Raw genomic sequence first — 6,790 nt, forward strand, 5'->3', positions numbered from 1 at the left:
TTTACCGATTTTCAAGGTAAACAAATTGGCACTCCCAGTGGGACCAGTGCTAACGTTACGAATTGTACATAGTTCTGGTTGTTAAGTTTTTTTTTTGGGAAAAGATTCGTTGTATGTTATTAAGAAGTGGTAAAATAGCCATAAACAACGAACAACGAACAAGGAGAGAATCCCATACGATCATGACAAATGTGAATGCGCCAGATACCCAAAATTCTCAAAATCCATCAACCAGTAACATAATGTCCCCTTCTTCTTTGATAGGGGCAAACACGGCCACATCGCCTGTGTCCGAAGTAGTTCCTTATATGGTGAGTTTGACGCCTACGCATTCGATCTCCCATACTGAATCAATCTTAACCTATACTAGGCTTAGGGGACTTCCTCATACCCCCCACCAATTAGAGATATTCCAAATAGGCCGTTGGTACCCCATGGTTCCTTAATACCATTTGGTAGTCGAGAACAGCCGTATGGAGTGCCAACTTCAGTAATGGCCAATTTACATAACGTTGGTTCTACTTTTACAAAACCAGTGGCTAACATAAATTCTCCAGTACAAGGGTATGAAGTTAATATGGGTCAAACCAACCAATCTTCAGGTTTGAGATACCCAACACAACTACCTACTCTTACCAATAACTCCGTGGTAGCATGGAGGCAACAGATGGACGAAAGCAACCATGAAATGGTTCAGATGTTGACTTGGACTTTGACCACCGTATCGAATCCTTTGATTCAAAATACGACTCATTCGAATCAACAGATGACAACACAGGTGGCACGAATGTCTGAATTCCTTGGTGTACCTCAACACCAACGGCACCCTCATAGATATTGGGTGAGAGAAAACCAAAAGGGTACTTTTGAAGAAGACCTCACTATTAACTAGATCCCACAAAATAAGGGGGAGTAGCAGTACCCCCTAAGATCGAACAACAAATACCCAGGGAACCAAGGGTATTAATGGTGAATAGAAACCAAAATATTGATGATATCATACGGCAAGTTCGACATGACGATGTGGCAGCAGATAATGATCTAGCAGCTATAGTCGAAAGAATTATGGTTCGAAATGGGGTAAATTTCGGCCTTAGAAGGCCAAATTATACATCACCTTTGTCAGAGTATATCTTGTAGGCAAAAGCACCCCCTAGAACAAAAATCCCCAAATTCACTAAGTTTTCTAGGGATACCACTGAATCCACTGTCGAGTACGTGGCTAGATATTTAATTGAGGCTGGAGATATGTCAAACAATGAGAGACTTAGGATAATTTTTTTTCCAAGTTCTCTCACAAAGAATGCTTTCACATGGTTCATCACCTTTCCCCAAAGTTCGACCCACACTTGGAACCAACTGGAAATAATGTTCCATGAACAATTTTACACAGGGCAAACAAAGATAAGTTTGAAGGAATTGGCTAGTATCAAATGAAAGTTCATTGAGTCAATTGATGACTATCTAAATAGGTTTCGATTACTCAAAGCTAGGTGTTTTACACAAATACCAGAATATGAACTGGTCAAAATGGCCGCTGGGGGCCTCGACTATTCGATTAGGAAGAAATTAGATACTCAATACCTGAGGGATATGACACAATTGGCTGACAAGGTTCGACAGTTGGAGCGTTTGAAGGAAGAAAAAGATAGGGAAAATAAAGGTAAAAGGGTAGCCTATGTCGATTTCAGGAATGATGATGAAGGTTCCTGTCATGGACTTTCAGACTTCTACGACAATGAGATCAGTCTTGCTGAATTGACGCAAGGGCCACCATATGCATGCAAAGTTTTAACACCTTCGAAGGGAAAAAATCCTGTCAAACCAGAAAAGAGTGACAAATTTCCTAAGAAAACTTATACGTTCGACGTTACAAAATGTGACGAAAATTTTGACTTGTTAGTCAAAGATGGTCAAATGATAGTATCTTTAGGTGCTAAAGTACCCCCTTTAGAGAAAAGAAAGAAAAGAGGGTTTTGCAAATACCACGGTTTTCTGGGTCATAAAACTTCTCAATGTTTTCTTTCATGGATCTTGTGCAAAATACCATCCAGGAAGGAAGACTCAAGCTCGGAGACAAAACACGGAGCCAGATGAAGATCGACTCCGATCCTCTACAAGTAGCTGAGGCCCATTATACTGAACCAGAAGAAGTGAACCTTATTGAAGTCGCTGAAGATTTCAGCATGACTGAAGTTACTAAGGACTTCGTCAATGGACATGTTATGGTGAAGGTTCATGAATACTTCGAGCAACCGCCTCTTGTTGATTTCGCTCAAAAGGTTGCAGGAGATATCACCAACAAAAATATCGATACCTCTAACGCTGAGGATGCTGAGAGTTCAAAGCTAATGATGATCACCAAATAAATCGATGATGGTTTCGTCTAGATGGACAAGGCCACTGAGGGCATTCAAATACAATTCCAAAGGTTAGATATCATTGAAGATATCCACATGGAGATCAATATGGTCGAAGTATCTCAAGAGACCTCTATGGAGGTCGACGATGAATATCGACAGGAGGAGTATAAAAAAATTGCCTTCCCTCAAGAGGAAGAAACATTGTCTGACTTCCTCCGAAGGTGTCAGAAAAAGAAGTCGGAAGTCATGCTTGCCCTCGATGCAGTCTTGTATTCGATAAGAAGGAAGCTCAAAATCTTGAAGGGGTTAGGAGAGTAAATAACCGAGAGGGTCGTAAATCCGTCCAAAATCATCAGGTGGGTAAGCCAAGAAGAGATTTCGACCCTAGGAGATATCCTGATCCAAGACGGCCCATGGTGAAACTTGGTGAAGCCAAGCAAGCAGGGCCAAATATCAAACCCATTTCCTTTAAGCCTAGTGTTGAAGGGTCCAATGGAAAGTGGGTCAAACAAATTGATGGCAGGAAATGCAGTCATGGAAAATGGAAGAACTTCGAGGTCGAGAGAGGTTCGTCGTTAGCTTACCGCAAGGAATTTCGAGCTGACAAAAGGACCTCACATGTGTCTGAGAACTATACGGGAAAAACCATATGACCAAATATCAATGGAGAAGAGAACAAAGAAGGAGAAAAGCCGAAAGAGAAGATGGTGAAAAAGACCAAGCTGAGTTGAGTACCAATGTGGCTGCGAAGAAAAGGGAAGACTCGAGCTTCGTCAAAAGAAAGCTTAATAATCCATTCAAAACGGCCAGTGAAAGATACAATCAAGTGGCCGCTGAAGATGAAATGTTGACTAACAACTTCGACTCAGGGTCAGAAGCCTCCCTAGATATCCTAATCGGGGTGGTATTATTGGTGTAAGTCCTAGAGGCCAATACTTTTGGTACTTGTATCGAATTATTTATTAATAATAAAAGGCTTTTTTTTATTACGTTTGTTTAATAAAGTCCCTAGAATAGCTAGTCCGTTTAATGTATCAAGTGTGACTTGATCATGAGATCACATTAAACATAAGGACACTATTCTTAAAGCATCCATAGTCGAGCTTTATTGTGAAGTGGGATAACATTAAAGCATTGAGACTATTATGTATATAGACTGATGATCACATCTCATGGATCATGGATAAGGAGTTATCAAGTCTTAAACATAGGTATGAATGTTAAGAGTAATATTTATACTGGATTGATCCGCTATGAGAATACTATATAGAAAGTTATGCAAAGTGTCATAAATTATTCTCATGGTGATAATGGTGTATACCACCCTTCGACCTGAAACCACTATGGATCCTAGTTGTAGAGTCGAGTGCTTTATTGCTGATCAAACATTGTCTGTAACTGGATAACCATAAAGACAGTTGATGGTTACTCCACGAAGCATGCTGAGGGACATGAGTGACCTAGATAGAATTTTCCCATCCCGCGTAACAGGATAAATGTCTATGGACCCAATATTGAACTGGACAAGGATGACACGGTATATGCCTTGTGTTCAATATAGACATAAGGGCAAAAGGGTAATTATACGCATAAGTATTATCACAAAAGGATTTGTCAAATCACATGACATTTTCGTGTCTTGGGTAGCAGTAATGTGTTGCTAGATATCGCTCACTGTTTATTATGTTAAATACGTGATTTAATATAATTGTCAATGCCGCGAAAACCTATAGGGTTACACACAAAGGACAGATTGATGAGAGATAGAGTAACTAAGGAACACCGTAAGGTACGGTGCACTTAAGTGAATTGTAGAACATCGTAAGGTATGGTGTACTTAAGTAGAATACAAAATATGGTAAGGTACCATGCGCTTAAGTGATTTTGGGCATATTATAAGATATGGGCCACATACACTTAAGTGAGATTGTTAGCTTGAAGCCCACACAAGTGGTTCTATAAATAGAACCCTTGTGCAGAAGCATTCATTGCGGTTGCATTTTCATTTTCTCTTTCTCTCTCTCTCTCTCTCTCTCTCTCTCTTACTCACTCAAAGCCTTCATTCATAACAGCTAGCACTGAGATTGAAGGAGTCTGTTCGTGTGGACTGAGTAGAGGCGTTGTCGCCGTTCAACGTTCGTGATCGCTCCGTAGATCTGGATCAAAGATTTCAATCGTCACAAGAGGCAATTATTCTATCACTGATCATGTCCATTCATAAGGATCACTAAAGGAAAAAAAATTAATTTCCGTTGCGTTTTGGATCGCCGTTCTCCTTCAGGTATCAGTGATGCCAAGGGAATTGGATCGAATTACTGAAGTCGAAGACGCGAATAAGCCAGTGTGTTACTATGTGATGAATAACATATGTGTTTAAGAGCAAAATTCCTTTTTCGAGAGGCCCAGTGAAGCCATGAAGAGCCACCTTAAACCCCTCTTCATCACTAGAAAAGTCGAAGATGTCCCCGTTAATAAAATATTGGTGGATTGTGGAGCGACTGTGAATTTAATGCCTCACCGCATGTTGAGGAAAATTGGCAAGTATGATATTAATGCCAAACCTCATAATATGGGGCTAACCAACTATGAAGGTAAAGTGGGTTCCACCATGGGAGTCATCCAAGTGGAATTAACTATAGGGATAGTCACTAGATCCACAATGTTTATGATTGTGGAAACAAAGGCTAACTACAATCTGTTGCTTAGAAGGGAGTGGATACATGGGGTCGGAGCTGTCCCATCTTCAATGCACCAGAGGATACTAATTTGGCGCCCAGATGGCATCGTCGAAAATATAGAGGCGGATCAGGGGTACTTTAAAACCCCTATCAACCATGTCGACATGCGCCAATTTGACAAGCATTTGGCCACCCTAGCTCCCTGTGATTCGGCTGAGTTTGTAACAACCCAATTTTAGTATTTATTTCTTATATTATTATACTATTTTATTTTATTTATTTGGGGTGTTAATTAATCAATTGATTGTTAGGTAGTATAATAGTTGATTATATTAATTAACTTGGTGTGTTAATCAATTATTTAGTTGATATGAGATATAATGAATAATTGAATTAATTGACTTGGTGTGTATATTGTGTTGGTTTAATTTATTTGAACTAAATAGAGATATTATAATACTATGTCTTATTGGGCCTAATGATTAAATTAGAGGTATTATTTCTTAAGCCCAAATATAATATTAGGATAGTAAGAGGTGAGGAGAGTGAGAAGTAGCACTCACTTGGCCATTCCACGGCAACAGAGAAAGAAAAGAGGAAAAAGTAAGGAGAAGAGGGGAAGAACAAGGAAGGAGCTAGGATTTTCAGAAAATTGAAAAGGTAAGGGGGAGAATCCTTATTATTATGGGTTAGTATAATTGGGTCAATGGGTAGAAATATGTTTAGGTTGAAATCCCTTATTTTTATGGTTTTTGAAATTGTTAGGTTTTGATGAGTAATCTTTAATTTCTGATGATTAATTGTGTTTGGAATTAATATATGGGTGAAATTGAGGGATAGATTGAGAATCCAATTTGATATTTTTTTTATACTGTAGCGCCACTACTTGTTTTTCTTTTCTCACTATATACTATATAACACCACTTCTCCATGCCACTTAGTTTTTTAATTAGTTGTTTTCCTTTTGAGAAACAGAACAATATAATACTTTTGGTGAGTGGTCATAAGTGTTGTTTGGTTAAAGTCATTTTTCTATAAAATGTCTCACGAGTTGTTCCATTTAATTTCATATTATCCCTTTTTATACTACTATTTTTATTACTTAGTTGTTTTAATTAGTAGAAACAAACAGTATAGCTATATTATATTTTCTGGTGCACTGTAGCTAAATAATAAAGGTAGTGCTATAGTTTAGACAATGGGAATATAATGTAATTCAAAACAGTCCCATTTGACCGAATTAGCTGAATTAAACGGTATAATTAGTTGTCCGGAATTTGATGAAAATTTACGTGTTAGCTAAGTTTAATTAGTAGATTAACGTGGTGGTGTTATTTTGTTGAAATTGTGATATTTTACGAATCGACCGAAATTGTGTTTGATTTAAATATTCTTTATTAATAAATGTTGATTTTGTGATGGAAATTGACACACATTTTAGGAATAGAATATAAGTGAATTAAACTAATATAGTTTGATGTTAATTGGTTAATTAAATTAGTAGTTGAATTAATTTCAATAATTCTAATTGATTGGAAAATACTTGGACTTGGATAAATTGTTTGGTGTGTCGGTAAATTACGGTATCTCGAGAATTTGACCGTAATTGTACTTTGGCATGCAATCTAGTGATTAATTGTTTGATTGTGAAAGTGTGTATTCATATATATTTGGCAAATTGTGAATTAACATGAGATAGTATAGTTACTAGTGTTAATTGGAAATTGTGTGCGTATTTGATAATTAGCC

Source organism: Lathyrus oleraceus, chromosome 6 (assembly GCF_024323335.1).
Source record: "Lathyrus oleraceus cultivar Zhongwan6 chromosome 6, CAAS_Psat_ZW6_1.0, whole genome shotgun sequence".
In the NCBI taxonomy this organism is placed as follows: Eukaryota; Viridiplantae; Streptophyta; class Magnoliopsida; order Fabales; family Fabaceae; genus Lathyrus; species Lathyrus oleraceus.